At 44.9% G+C, this 15,793-nt stretch overlaps 1 long non-coding RNA gene across 1 annotated transcript; it reads right to left on the bottom strand.

Annotated features, from left to right (window-relative positions):
• Nucleotides 1-3,624: 3,624 nt before the first annotated feature.
• On the bottom strand, nucleotides 3,625-12,103 carry LOC112128714 (uncharacterized). Its single transcript, XR_002911189.2, has 3 exons — nucleotides 11,936-12,103; nucleotides 4,759-4,813; nucleotides 3,625-4,175 (listed from the first exon to the last, which is right to left on the bottom strand). It is a non-coding gene; the product is annotated as an uncharacterized LOC112128714 (long non-coding RNA).
• Nucleotides 12,104-15,793: the final 3,690 nt, after the last annotated feature.

Here is a 15,793-nt window from a genome sequence, read left to right as displayed (position 1 = left end):
CTGTTTGGTGAAGCTGATGTGGAGGAGATTCTTGCAAATGTAAAGTGACCTTGCTGGGTGTGGTGGCTCAAACCTGTAATCTCAGCACTTTGGGAGGCCAAGGTGGGTGGATCACCCGAGGTCAGGAGTTTAAGACTAGCCTGGCCAACATGGTGAAACCTTGTCTCTACTAAAAATACAAAAATTAGCTGGGCATGGTGGCGCATGTCTGTACTCCCAGCTATTTGGGAGGCTTCATTTTAGATCCAAGCCAAGAGGCTCATTGTGTGGGCTGATATGGTTTGGCTGTGTCCCCACCCAAATCTCAACTTGAATTGTATCTCCCAGAATTCCTACATATTGTGGGAGGGACCCAGGGGGAGGTAATTGAATCATGGGGGCTGGTCTTTCCCATGTTATTCTCATGATAGTGAATAAGTCTCACGAGATCTGATGGGTTTATCAGGGGTTTCCACTTTTGCTTCTTCCTCATTTTTTTTTTTTGGCCTCCCACCACGATTCGGAGGCCTCCCCAGCCATGCAGAAACTGTAAGTCCAATTAAACCTCTTTTTCTTCCCAGTCTTGAGTATGTCTCTATCAGCAGCATGAAAATGAACTAATACAGTAAATTGTACCAGTAGAGTGGGGCATTACTGAAAGATACCTGAAAATGTGGAAGCAATTTTGGAACTGGGTAACTGGCAGAGGTTGGAATCATTTGGAGGGCTCAAAATAGGACAGGAAAATGTGGGAAAATTTGAAACTTCCTAGAGACTTTTTGAATTGCTTAGACAAAAATGCTGATAGTGATATGAACAATAAGGTCCAGGCTCAGGTGGTCTCAGATGGAGATGAGGAACTTTTTGGGAACTGGAACAAAGGTGACTCTTGTTACGTTTTAGCAAACAGACTGGTGGCATTTTGCTCCTGCCCTAGAGATTTGTGGAACTTTGAACTTGAGACAGATGATTAAGGGTATCTGGCGGAAGACATTTCTAAGCAGCAAAGCATTCAGGAGGTGACTTGGATGCTGTTAAAGGCATTCAGTTTTATAAGGGAAGCAGAGCATAAGAGTTTGGAAAATTTGCAGCCTAACAATGTGATAAAAAAGAAAAACCCATTTTCTGAGGAGAAATTCAAGCCAGTTGCAGAAATTTGCATAAGTAATGAGGAGCTGAATGTTAATCCCCAAGGCAATGGGGAAAATGTCTCCAGGGCACGTCAGAGGTCTTTATGGCAGCCCCTCCCATCACAGACCTGGAGGCCCAAGAGGAAAAAGTGGTTTCATGGGCTGGGCCCAGGGTCCCCATGCTGTTTGCATCTTAGGAACTTGGTGCCCTGTGTTGCAGCCACTCCAGCCATGGCTGAGAGGGGCCAATGTAGAGCTCAGGCTGTGGCTTCAGAGGGTGGAAGCCCCAAGCCTTGGAAGCTTCCACATGGCATTGAGCCTGCTGGTGCACAGAAGTCAAAAATTGAGGTTTGGGAACCTCCGTCTAGGTTTCAGAAGATGTATGGAAACATCTGGATGCCCAGGCAAAAGTTTGCTGCAGGGGTGGGGCCCTCATGGAGAACTTCTGCTAGGGCAGTGCAGAAGGCAAATGTAGGGTCGGAGTCCCCACACAGGGTCCCTACTGGGGCACTGCACAGTGGAGCTGTGAGAAGAAGGCCACTGTCCTCCAGACCCCAGAATGGTAGATCCACCAACAGCTTGCACCGTGCACCTGGAAAAGCCACAGACACTCAACACCAGCTAGTGAAAGCAGCCAGTATGGAGGCTATATCCTGTAAAGCCACAGGGGCAGAGCTGCCCAAGACCATGGGAACCCACCTCTTGCATCAGCATGACCTAGATATGAGACCTGGAGTCAAAGGAGATCATTTTGGAGTTTTAAAATTGGACTGCCCTGCTGGATTTCAAACTTGCATGGGCCCTGTAACCCCTTTGTTTTGGCCAATTGCTCCCATTTGGAATGGGTGTATTTACCCAATACCTGTACCCCCATTGTATCTAGGAAGTAACTAGCTTGCTTTTGATTTTACAGGCTCACAGGCAGAAGGAACTTGCCTTGTCTCAGATGAGACTTTGGACTGTGGGCTTTTGGGTTAATGCTGAAATGAGTTAAGACTTTGGGGGACTGTTGGGAAGGTATGATTGGTTTTGAAATGTGAGGAGATGAGATTTGGATGGGCCAGGGACAGGATGATATGGTTTGGCTGTGTGTCCCCCCTCCCCAAATCTCAACTTGAATTGTTTCTCCCAGAATTCCCATATGTTGTGGGAGGGACCCAGGGGGAGGTAATTGAATCATGGGGGCTGATCTTCCCCATGTTATTCTCATGATAGTGAACATGTCTCACGAGATCTGAGGGTTTCTCAGTGGTCTCCTCTTTTGCTTCTTCCTCATTTTTCTCTTGCTGCTCCCATGTAAGAAGTGCCTTTCACCTCCTGCCATGATTCTGAGGCCTCTCCAGCCACATGCAACTGTAAGTCCAATTAAACTTCTTTTCGTTCCCAGTTTCAGGTATGTCTTTATCAGCAGCATGAAAAACGAACTAATACAGGGTGTGATGGTCAATACTGAGTGCCCACTTGATTGGATTGAAGGATACAAAGTATTAATCCTGGGTGTGTCTGTGAGAGTCTTGCCAAAATAGACTAACATTTGAGTCAGTGGGCTGGGCAGGGCAGATCCACCCTTAACCTGGTGGGCACAATGTAATCAGCTGCTGGCAGATATAAAGCAGGCAGAAAAACATGAAAAGGAGAGACTAGCCTAGCCTCTTAGCCTGACTCTTTCTCCCTTGCTGGATGCTTCCTTCCCTGGAACACTGGACTCCAAGTTCTTTGGTTTTGGGACTCAGGCTGGTTCTCCTTGCTCCTCAGCTTGCAGACGGCCTATTGTGGGACCTTGTGATCATGTAAGTTAATACTTAATAAACTCCCATATATATATATTTTTTGCATATAATATGTTATATACATGTTATATATTATATATACATATATGTATATATGTATACGCACACATATATATACATTATATATGTTATATATGTGACATGTTATTTACACATATATGTTTTATATATATATATACACGTTCTGTCTCTCTAGAGAACCCTGACTAATACAAAAGGCTTCTCTCCTGCAGCAAGGACTCCATTCCAGAATGCAAACACAGCTTTGAACTTTTGAAAGGAAAGTATAGCCTGGTATAAAAATTCTTCTAAAGACCAGTTTCCTCTGGACACCCCATCACACTTGTTGAGTGTGTAGTGTGTATCAGGCACTTGCTGGGCAATGCAGAAAGGATGATATCAAGAGGTCTGGTTATTCATGTTGGCATGGTACATCGCATGGTGACCTCATTAACCCTCATAGCACCCCTGTGGCTCATGTCATATTCCCACCCCATTTTACAGATGGCTTGGTGGCTGGGCTGTGGGCCCCTTGGCTCAAATTCCAGGCTGCTTTCTCTCCTTTCTCCTCTTGAACATTCTGGGAAGTTTTACAATCCATTCCTACTATGAGGAGCAGTGAGGAATGCTGAGGTTGGAATATAATATATATACATATTCACTCCCAAATTTCAAGGGCCCACTGTGTGCCAGCTTCCACACCATGCATTTAGGGTATCAAAGCAGACAAAACATCTCTTGTCTTTGCAGAGCTAAAAGTGGGAAGTCAGGCAGTTGAGGGGAGGACCCAGAGTGAGCACGGTTAGGGGTGGGGTGACATGATGGGTTGTGAAGTGATCAGTCTAAATAAAGACACCGGGCCAAGTGCATACCAGAGGCACCACCCAAGGGCAGATGGGACCGAGAGCCTTTGTCTTAATTGTCTCTGAAGTTCATCAGCTGAGACTGCACTTGGGTGCTTTTCAACGGATATCTGCTTTCATGAAGATGCCTCAGAGTGGAATGAGGAGGTCACGGTGGGGTGCAGCCTACTGCTCATAAAGGCCCAAGACCACCTGCGCAAATGATAGTCTCCAATGTTCAGTGAACAAGCTCCAGACTGAGGGTCACTGCGTCCACCCCCCAAGTCCTTTAGTAGGCATCAGGCTTTCTCTGAGAGGAGGTGCAGATGTCCTCTTCTCTCCTTCCACGGCTAAGGTCCAGGGACTGGAGGCTGGTCCCATTAGAATTCCACCTGGAGCCTGCTGCAGGGATGCTGAATGCAGGCATTTAAAATCTATGGATGCAAGAATTGCTGGCTGTTCTCCCAAGGCAATCTAAATGTCAGTAGATTGAAGTCCTCAAGTGTTCTAGTCTGCTAACAAGGGACTAAATCACCTCTGAGAAACCAATTATGGTTCTGTAATAGCATCCCCAGGACTGAACCCCAAGTCAAATCCACCCACACATAGCCTAACAGAGTTTGACACCTGATCCATTCCCGGAGTCATTGAACAAACATTGGTGGAGTGCCCCTCACAGGCCGAGCGAGGCGTGGGCTCCCAGGCAGGGTGCTGGATAAGACCAATAAAACCAGAAATGGTTTTATTTTCCCCAAACACTCTTTTGAATGTCCTTGTTCCTTTCCCAAAGGTCTCTCAGCAAACCCCACAGCTTTCCAATCACTTTCTGTTATAAAGTCCAGCTCAGCCCAAAATTTTGCTCTCACGTGTAGCCTACTTCTCATTTACACCCAAGATACTTCAAGTAGTGCAGTGCATGGTCTGCTCCATAAACTCCAGAGGATAAATCCAGGAGCATCCTGGTTCCTCCAGAACTAGCACCAGTCTTGGAGCAAGAAGCCCAGCCTTGGAACTTACCAGCCGTGTTACTTTGTGGAAGTAACTCAGCCTCTCGGATCTTCAACCCTCTCTTCTGTAAAAGAGGGAAAGTATTATTTCCTCTTTCCCCACCCTGGAGCTATGGGGACGCCAAAGTTGATAAATGGAAGGGACCCGGTGGGAGGTAATTGAATCATGGGGAACTGTTACCCCCATGCTGCTTTTCTCATGATAGTGAGTGAGTTCTCACAAGATCTGATGGTTTTCTTAAGGGCTTTTCTCCCTTTGGCTCAGCACTTCTCCTTGATGACGACATGTGAAGAAGGACGTGTTTGCTTCTCCTTCTGCCATGATTGTAAGTTTCCTGAGGCCTCCCCAGCCATGCTGAACTGTGAGTCAATTAAATATCTTTCCTTTATAATATACCCAGTCTCGGGTATGTCTTTAGTAGCAGCATGAGAGCAGACTAATACACTACAAAAGGAAAAACTGTTACGTGACAGCAGTGAAATCTGGCAGATACCACCTTAGCCAAGTGATCAAAATTAGCCTCCCCTAAATGGGACAAATTGACATCAAGTGTCTCTTGACATAATAAGCTGAGAAGGCCATATACTCACCTTTGTGGTAACTGTGCCCCCAAAAATGCAAAACCTGAATCTACTCATAAAGAAATACCAGACAAATCTGAACTGAGAGACTTCATACAAAATGACTGATCTGTACTCTTGAAAAATATCAAGATTGTGAAAGACAAAAGAAGTCTGAGGAGCTGTCCCTGATTAAAAGAACCTGAAGAGACACAACGACTAAATGTAATGTATGATCCTGGATTGAATTCTGGACCAGAAAAAAAATATATATGCATATTTATTTATTTATAATAATTAACATATAAATATTATATTTTAACAAATATTTATTATATTATTATTTATTTATTGTAATAGACATTATTGATAAAATGGTGAAATCTGAATAAAATCTGTAGGTTATATAATAGTATTGTATCAACATTAATTTCTTGGTTTTAATCATTGTTCTATGGTTAGATAGAAAATGTCCTTTTTTTTGGAGACGGAGTCTCTCTCTATCCCCAAGGCTGGAGTGCAGTGGCGTGATCTCAGCTCACTGCAACCTCTGCCTCCCAGGTTCAAGTGATTCTCATGCCTCAGCTTCCCTAGTAGCCAGGATTACAGGCGCCTGCCACCACACTTGGAAAATTTTTTTATATTTTTAGTAAAGAGAGGGTTTTGCCATGTTGGCCAGGCTGGTCTTGAACTCCTGACCTCAGGTGATCTGCCCACCTCAGCCTCTCAAAATGCTGGGATTACAGGCATGAGCCACTGTGCCTGGCCAGAAAATGTCCTTTTTTTTGAAATCATGCTGAAGTATTTAGGAATAAAGGGACATCATGTCTGCAGCTTACTCTGAACTGATTCAGAAAATAATAATGTACATGGACACACACATGCACACATACACACACACGGATAATGATGAGGTGATGTAATCAGATAAAAAATGTGGGAATCTGCTGAAGAGTATAAAGGAAATTTTTGTCCTATTCTGGCAATTTTTCTCTAAATTTGAAATTGTTCCAAAATATAAAGTTTTTTTTTGTTTGTTTTTTGTTTTTTTTTAAATGTTGCATTGCCAACACACTTGATCACACAGAGGATATCTATAACTCTGAGTTGGAAAGTTATTTAAAAGAAGTAGGGTTTCTCGGCCAGGCACGGTGGCTCAAGCCTGTAATCCCAGCACTTTGGGAGGCCGAGGCGGGCGGATCACAGGGTCAGGAGATAAAGACCATCCTGGCTAACACGGTGAAACCCTGTCTCTACTAAAAATACAAAAAATTAGCCGGACTTGGTGGCAGGCGCCTGTAGTCCCAGCTACTCAGGAGGCTGAGGCAGGAGAATGGCATGAACCCGGGAGGCGGAGCTTGCAGTGAGCCGAGATCACGCCACTGCACTCCAGCCTGGGTGACAGAGTGAGACTCCTTCTCAAAAAAAAAAAAAGAAGAAGTAGGGTTTCTCTGTTGAGATAATCATATGATTAAAAATAATATTTAAAAAAAGAAGTAAGGTTTGAATGTGAAGATATTTTTAAAATAATTTACCAATTTATTTCACTCATATTTTCTTTTCTATATATGCAAAAGCACAATAAATAACCAAAGTCTATGTCTAACTGAGTTTAAAAGAGCTCTTTATAATGAGTTGACAACAAAAATTCTAAATGCGAAGGAAATACTGTATTATAGTTTAATAGTTAGCTGTTTTTCTTTCTTCGTGGTACATAAAATAGTGATGCATCCTTAAATTATAAAAACGAAAAAAAAGTACATAAATATTTTTAACTCTGACTTTGCCACTGATTAAAATGTGTGACCTTGGGCAAGTCCTGTGAACACGTTTTCCCCATTAGTAAGACTGGATGACAATATTTACTGTGCAGAGCTGTTGGTGTTATCAAACCCCAAATTTTAGGTTCATGTACCTGATACAAAGCAAGTCAAACACTGACACATCAGCACTTAGAAGCAGAGAAAGGTTTATTTGACTTGGCTAAAGCAAGAAGGCAGGAGAAGCAGCCTCTCAAATCCAATCTGCCTTTTAACATAACTGGGGGCTTTTATGAGCAAAGTAGGTATGCAGGAGATGGGTTGCCCCAATAATCAAAGCTGTTTGAGTTCCTTGGCCCAAACAAACTCCTAGATGCTATCAAGGAGGTCTGCATGACCTAAGGATCATTGTTCTTTGAAAGAAAAACAGTTCATCAATCTTGCAGGCAGCCCTGGGGGTTAGGATAGGAAGTTAATCAATTACTAGTGACTCCCCTTGTGCAAGCAAGCATGCATGGAGGAAGAAAAGGACAAGGAAATAAGTAAAAGTGAACATCTTATGATCTTTATAATAAAGGCTCAATTACATTGGGAGGATTAAAACATCATTGTAACTATAATACCAGTAACAACGACATTTAAGCCAGTGTGTCTACTTGTCAGGCACTGCACTATCAAATACCAGCAGCGAGTCTGGCACAAAATAGATGCTCAATAAATGGTAGCTATTGAATCAGGGCCACACATATAATTGATATTATGATCAAGATGTTCAAGGAAAAAAATACTATTACTTATTTAATGTGGAAAAAGTCTAGTCTTTCTCTTGAGCTCCCACCTGCTGGTTAGGAGGCAACAATGTTATTTGGATCCTGTTTAGAGTATTCTCAGATCTGAGCCCTCAAATTGTATCAGTCTTACTTATGCACCTGTCCTGTTGGCCGTCCTTGTGCTGCCCCTGACACCTGCCTGCTCCCTAAGGTGATGTGGGGAGAGCAGCATATACATTCCAACGTGCTGTAAGGATAGAGATCCTGGCCAGTCCCTGTGAGGCAGGAGAATAGGGCCTGGAGGCCATGAACATAAGGCTGATCCACGCTGACTTCCCAGAAGAAAATCAAATGGAATATGAATGGCTTTATAACCTCACTTCATCCTCTCCATTTACACCATTTACACTTTGTAACTTCACATTCATCCTCTCCATTTACATAAACCGCACACACAGTGACATCTCCATTTACATAGACCACACACGCCAAGTGACATCCGCTCCATTTACACTTTGTAACTTCATATTCGTCCTCTCCATTTACATAGACCGCACACACCAATAACATCCTCTCCATTTACCTATTCTGGGCACATTCTGAGTAAATGACTTTGTAACTTATCTTCATTGTCTTCATTTACATAGAACATATACCAAGTAACAAGTGGAAAATGTCTAGAGAGTATTGAAACCCCAGAAAATTCTGTAATCAGGGCTCATGAGCCCCTATGCTCCGGCCTTCTCCCACACTGTGGAGTGTACTTTCATTTTCAATAAATCTGTGCTTTTGCTTTCCTCACTTTGTGCATTTTGTCCAATTATTTGTTCAAGACGCCAAGAACCTGGACACCTTCCACCAGTAACACCTGGGTGTGTCCCTGGCATGCATGGGTCCCCACAGTCACCTCTCCCCCTGGAGCCCCTGGGGGCCAGGGTAACTCTCGGTCTGATCTTGGGGCTTGTTACAGGTGCAGGATCCCTCCTGGATTGCCATTGCTGTCACCTCCAGCCAGCCCGTTGGCCTGAGTGCCACCTTCCCTTGCCCAGGGCAGGCCCTTGGGCAGTTCATTCAGCCTCTGTACCACTCAGAAGAAAGCGAAAACTTAAGGTTCCTCAGCTGACCCTCCTGGCACCTTTCCGAAGGTGGGCTCCAGGGCCAGAGGCAGCAGCCCCCTCCTTGCCGTGAATATCCTCATGGTTCCAACACCCTATCTTCCAGCCTTGGGCCCAGGAAGAAAAATCAGAAAACAAGCTTCTGCCTCATTGGCCTTCCAACCTCTAGCACCTCCTCCTTTCTCTCCCATGATTCTCCAGGTTCCCATGGTGCTGGCTGCTCTCCCAAAGCCTCCCTGACTCCACTCTCAATGGTGGCCTGGCCTTCCCCAGGCTGACCATGGGGATCCCTAAGAGTCTCTAGGCTTTGCCCTTGATATGCTAATGGAGGAGATAAAGGAATCCCAGCACTTCTCAAAGCTTTCAAAACCAGATCTCACATAGTCTCTCCTGACTTAGGGCAATAAGCCTTCTGGCTCCCCTGGAGGGAGGAGCTGCAAGAAAACCGAATTCAAAGCAAGAAGTGAAAATGCAGTGGTTTAAATTTACAGAAAGATTCTCATTCGTACATTAGTACATTATGATGATAATCATGGCCCTGGGAATCTGGGTGAGGTCTCCAGAGCTTCAGTACACACTTCAGGCAGAGCATTTGCAAATTCATGGTCTTAAATCCCTAGGACAGCAAGATGTGAAGGAAAGCCAGGGAAGCTGAAGTCCTTAGCAGACCTGGGTCCTGAACTCTCCAGAGCTCATGGTTCTTGTTGGATAATGAAATTCAGGGGTTGGAAGAGGTTATTTCTAAGGGAGGGCTTTCAACTCGGAGAGTCTCTGGCCAAAGGTTCTAATTCCATGTACTTCCAATTTTTGATTAACGCTGCCAAATACAATCACAATTTTAAAATTCAGGGTACTTGATTGAGGAGTTTAGGATCCCAGGTTCTGCCAGAGTAGCCTTCTGCAGGGATGTGGAATGGCTGCATCCATCTGCCCAGGAGAAAGAGGGATGGGTACTGGGGAGGGTTCATTAGCAGGAAACTTTCCAGGGCAGATGAACACGAGGATAGAACCCAGCTGAAGGGAACCAACAGGGAGTAGGAAAATCCAGAGCAAGATGGCAGATGTGAGGAACTGAGTGTGGTCAGTCTGGAGAATCTCACCAGCAAGTACAGAACCAGTTTTTGTCCCTTCCCATGCTCAGCAAGCCAGGAGCACATTGATCTGCTACAATAGCTGCCTACAGGATTTTCTGCCTCAATTCCTGACCCCTCTAATCACTTCCCCACCCTACAGCCAGAGAACCCACCACCTTTTGGGATCTTCCCATTGATCAGGATAAAGACCTTGGCTGACAAGGCCCTGCATGGTCAAGGCCCAGTGGTTCTCAACCCTGACTGCATATAGGAATCATACTGGCCCAATCCCAAGGGATTCTGATTCAGTTAGTCTGGGATGAGGTCTGAGCATCAGTATATATATAATATACTAATATATATTTATATATACTGGTGTATATATATAAATGTATACTGATATATTTTATCAGTACATATTTTTATGTTATATATTTATATATAATATATAAATATATATCAACAAAAATATATAAATATATCTATATATTATTTATATATTTGTATGTTTATATATACTGATATATTAAATATATATTTATACTGATATATATTTATATCAGTATAAACATATTAAGTATATATTATATATAAATAAACTATATGTTTATATATATTTAATCTCCAGGTGATTCTAACTCACACTAAGGATTGCCAGCCCCCTGCTTTGGCCCTGCAAACTTCAACCTTATCTTATGACAATCCCCCTCTCAATTTCTTTGTGGCACAGCAACATTGCCCACTTTGCCCCAGTCCTTTTTTTTTTTTTGAGACAGAGTCTCGCTCTGTTGCCCAGGCTGGACTGCAGTGGCGCAATCTCGGCTCACTGCAAGCTCCGCCTCCCAGGTTCAGGCCGTTCTCCTGCCTCAGCATCCTGAGTAGCTGGGATCACAGGCGCCTGCCACCACGCCTGGCTAATTTTATTTTTGTATTTTTAATAGAGACAGGGTTTCACCGTGTTAGCCAGGATGGACTCCATCTCCTGACCTCGTGATCCGCCCGCCTCAGCCTCCCAAAGTGCTGGGATTACAGGAGTGAGCCACCGTGCCTGGCCTGCCCCAGTACTCGTAATATGTCAGTCTGCCTTTCCCTCGGGCCATTACACTTGTTGATCTCCTATGCCCGCAAAGCCTAGTCATTTCTCAGACCTTGACTCAAACACCCCTTCTGGAGGGAAGCCTTCCCTGGCCTGCTGGACTGGACTATGTTATCCTCTTACACACTGTATCCTCCAGGGTCCAGTTAGGAAAACAGAGGCCACTTTAGGTGTTTCAAGTAGAAAGAATTTAAATCCTAGAAGTTGGTTACACGGGTGAGGAAAGTGGTGAGAAGCCCAATGGGATGGTGTAGCAATGACAGTGAACTGCTGCCACCCCTGAGGCTGGAAGGATAACAGACATTTGCCAGCAGCTAGAAGCTGGGGCAGCCTGGTAGGAGCTAGAGTACAATGACAGCTGCCCCCTGGGGGATGGAACCACAGAAGGAGGGTCTCTCTGACAAGACATAGAGCCAAGCAAGAGACAGCCATTGCGGGAGATGCCAACCAATGCAGAGAGAGAGAGAAAGAAGGAGAAAAGGAAAGAAAGAGAGAAGGAAGCTCTCTTCCTTCCTTCCACCTTTGAGTCTCCCACCAGTGCTTCCCATTAGCCCAAACTACCAAGAACCCAGATGGCAAAGGAGCCCCGGACATCTAATTCTACATGATACCGAGCAAAGCTGATGTTCCAGCTGGCTGCGTCCATTACAGTAGGTAGTCAGCAGACATAAGCAGGGAAGGAGAGGGCTCCTCCCGACCAGGAATGTCAGGTGGCCATCAGGTGATGGTCAGGTGGTCATTAACTGTCTCTCTAAAATAATAATTGGTTACAGCCAGCACCAGGGAAAGGCGGTCTCCCAACAGATAGAAACATCTGAAACTGATGATCAGCAGCTTCCCAATAAGATCTCAGGAGTTGGACGCATAGGCTCAAGCATGAACACTGAGAGGCAAAATGGCGGAATTTAACTGGTATATGACCTTCGTCTAGAAACATTCAGCTGGTAAGGGAAGAACGCCTTAAGTGAGCATGCGCACAACTCCAGTTACACACACTGCGCGTGTTCCTGTCCCAAGTGCTGGCAGACCACTGCGCATGCAGACAGCCCACCGCAGAGAAGAATCAGGGGAGAAGAGACGTAGACCCCACAAGCGTGCCAACACATAAAACCCCAAGTCAAGAGTCAAACCATGCACTTGAATCAAGTCACCCACTTGGCACTCTTTCAAGTGTATTTTACTTTCTTTCGTTCCTGCTTTAAAACTTTTATTTTTTATTATTTTGATTTTATTGATTGATTGAGATGGAGTCTCCCTCTGTCGCCCAGGCTGGAGGACAGTGGTGCAATCTCTGCTCACTGCAGCCTCTACCTCCTGGGTTCAAGCAATTCTCCTGCCTCAGCCTCCTGAGTAGCTGGGATTATAGGTGCCTACTACCATGCCCAGCTAATTTTTGTATTTTTAATAGAGACAGAGTTTCACCACGCTGGCCATGGTTGGCCAGGCTGGTCTGGAACTCCTGACCTCAAGTGATCTGCCCACCTCGGCCTCCCCTAGGATTTCAGGTGTGAGCCACCTGGCCCAGTGCCTGGCCTGCTCTAAAACTTTTAAATAAACTTTCACTCCTGCTCTAAAACTTGCCTCAATCTCTCACTCTGCCTTATGCCCCTCGACTGAATTCTTTCTTCTGAGGAGGCGAGAATTGAGGTTGCTGCTGACACGTATGGATTTACTGCTAGTAACACATCAAACCACCCAAAAACTGAGTCGCTTAAAACAATTTATAATTATCACTCATGGTTCTGTGGGTTGATGTGGCTCAGCTAGGGAGTAAATTCTCACTTGGGCCCTCTCACAAGGTTTCAGTTATATGGCGACCGAGGTGCAGTCACCTGAAGGCTCAACTGGGCCTGCTGTCCAAGTTGGTGCAGACACAATGCTGTCAGTTGACACTGGCTGTCAGCTGGAAGCTCAGCTGGAGCTATAGGAACCAAAAGTTCCACACATGGCCTTTGTGTGGGCTTGGGGCTGTCTCACAGCGTGGTGGTTGGATTCCCAAAGGGTATATACCAAAAGCAAACTTTGCAGGAGACTCAGGTGGCAGCTATAAAGCTTCTTATGACCTAGCCTTGGATATCATCTCTTGTATCTATTGGTCAAAGCACAAATTGGATTCAAGGAGTTAGAAGAAGAGACTTCACTTCTCGATGGGAAAGTAGCATGTGCGTACAGGTAAAATAATTAATAGTGGTTATCTTTGGAGGCAAGCTAGCATCATCCAGCCTCTAGCCACTGTGTGCATTCTTTTCACATGTGAAATTGACTCGCTGCCTCCTAAGACATCCAGACTTTCAGTCCACTATGGCATCAGGTTCAGGCTTAAGGTCCAGGACCTCATCATAGAGATCAAGTGCAGGTGTGGATGAGGCTCTTCAGGTACAACTTCTCAAGTGTGGTTCCTCTCAATCTAAAAATATGAAAATGAAAGAGACAATTATGTCTCCCCTCATGTACCACTGCTAGTACACAATGGAGAGAGAGTAAAAGGATAAATAAAATAGCATTCCCATCTACGGGGTATAGTGAGGAATGAGCAGTACATACATAGGTGTCCCCAGTCCATAACAAGTCTGAAATGCAGCTGGGCACCCATCACCAGTGCCTTGACTAAAGCCCATGGGCCATGCTGGCAGCACCAATGCGAAAAGCACAACAGAAGAAGGGATTATAAAACAAAACAAAGACCAAAAAATGAGAAAGGGGCTGTCTCTTGAGGAAGACCTCCCAGAAACTAACATGACATTTTGGCTCAGATCCCACTGGGTGGGACGCAGGCACATGGCCTCACATAGCTACAAGGGAGCTGAGGAGTGGAGTCTTTATTCTGGACTGCCCTGTGCCTGGCAAAAACCTATTACAGAAAAAGGGAGAGGAAGAATGTTGAGGGACTTCACCACAAAGATGTTAAATAATTCACCTAAGGCTCCAGAAGCAAAAAGTGCCAGAGCTTCGTTTTGAATCCAAGCAGTCTGGCTGAAGAGTCTCCCCTCTGAGCCGTTCCTTTCTGCTAGGGTTGGCAATCTATTGTCTGTGGGCCAAATTCAACACACTGAGTGTTTTTGTAAATATTTATTTGAACACAGCCATGCCCATTTGTTTACATATTGGCTATGGCTGTTTTTGCACTATACAAGCAAAGTTGAGGCTGGGCGCAGTGGCTCACGCCTGTAATCCCAGCACTTCGGGAGGCCAAGGTGGGAATAGCACTTGAGCTCAGGAGTTCGAGACCAGCCTAGACAACATAGCGAAACCCCATCTCTACTAAAAATACAAAAATTAGGCAGGCGTGGTGGCACATGCCTGTAATCCCAGCTACTTGGGTGGCTGAGGCAGGAGAGTTGCTTGAACCTGGGAGGCAGAGGCTACAGTAAGCTGAGATCACGCCACTGCACTCCAGCCTGGGTGAGAGAGTGAGACTCTGTCTCAAAAAGAAAAAAAGAAAAGAAAAGAATGTTGAGTAGTTGCAACAGAGAACGTATGGCCAGCAAAGCTGAAAATATTTATGCTTTTATGCTTTACAGAAAAAGCTTCCAACTCCTGTACCATATTGACTACATTAGAGGAGATAAAATATGTAAAATGATTGTCACAGTTTCTGACCCAGAACAAATACTCAAAAAATACTATTCATGTTGCTGTTATTATATAACTGATAAAATTGGCATTGGCGTTAGAATCAGCACCAGCATCAGATCAGCATCACTATCAGCATCTCACCAGACTGCCTTTCAAAGGAGAAGCAGAAATCCCACTGCCAGGGTGAGGCTGATGGAGAGATGAGCAAATCCTCCCAGATTTGCAAATTCTTTTCCCTTTGCCAGGTGCCAGCAGAGAGGTGAGGCTGGTGACCACTGGCTCTCGGAAGGTGAAAGCGGAAGCATCTCCTGCCAAACGGCGCCCATGTTTTGCAGGGCTGAGGACAGGCTGAAATTGCAGCTATTTTTCAATGCCTTGAATGTGTGCAGGTGAGCATAAATTAAAAAGAGAATCTGTTGGCAAAATGATTCTAAAGTTCATCAGGAAAAGGAAGCTGGAAAGACAACCAAGAAAAGTTAGAAAAAAGAAATGAAGCCTGGGCGCGGTGGCTCATGCCTGTAATCCTGGCACTTTGGGAGGCCAAGGCGGGAAGATCACTTGAGGTCAGGAGTGCAAGACCAGCCTGGCCAACATGGCAAAACCCTGTCTCTATTAAAAATACAAAAATTAGTCTGGTGTGGTGGCGCGCACCTGTAATCTCAGCAGTTTGGGAGGCCAAAGTGGACAGATCACTTGAGGTCAGGAGTGCAAGACCAGCCTGGCCAACATGGTGAAACCCTGTCTCTACTAAAAATACAAAAATTAGCCTGGTGTGGTGGTGTGTACCTATAATCCTAGCCCTTTGGGAGGCCGAGGTGGGTGTATCATTTGAGGTCAGCCTGGCCAACATGGTGATACCTTGTCTCCACTAAAAATACAAAAATTAGCCGAGTATGGTGGCAGGTGCCTGTAATCCTGGCTACCAGTTACTTGGGAGGCTGAGGCAGGAGAATGGCTTGAACACGGGAGGTTGCAGTGAGCTGAGATCATGCCACTTCACTCCAGCCTGGGCAACACAGCAAGACTCCATCTCAAAAACAAACAAACTAACAAAAAAAATAAATAAATAAATGAAAAACATGAAAGAGGAAAGA

The sequence above is a fragment of the Pongo abelii genome, chromosome 15 (assembly GCF_028885655.2).
Source record: "Pongo abelii isolate AG06213 chromosome 15, NHGRI_mPonAbe1-v2.0_pri, whole genome shotgun sequence".
In the NCBI taxonomy this organism is placed as follows: Eukaryota; Metazoa; Chordata; class Mammalia; order Primates; family Hominidae; genus Pongo; species Pongo abelii.
The sequence above is the reverse complement of the archived record's forward strand: the minus strand, read 5'-3'. Positions and strand labels throughout refer to the sequence as shown.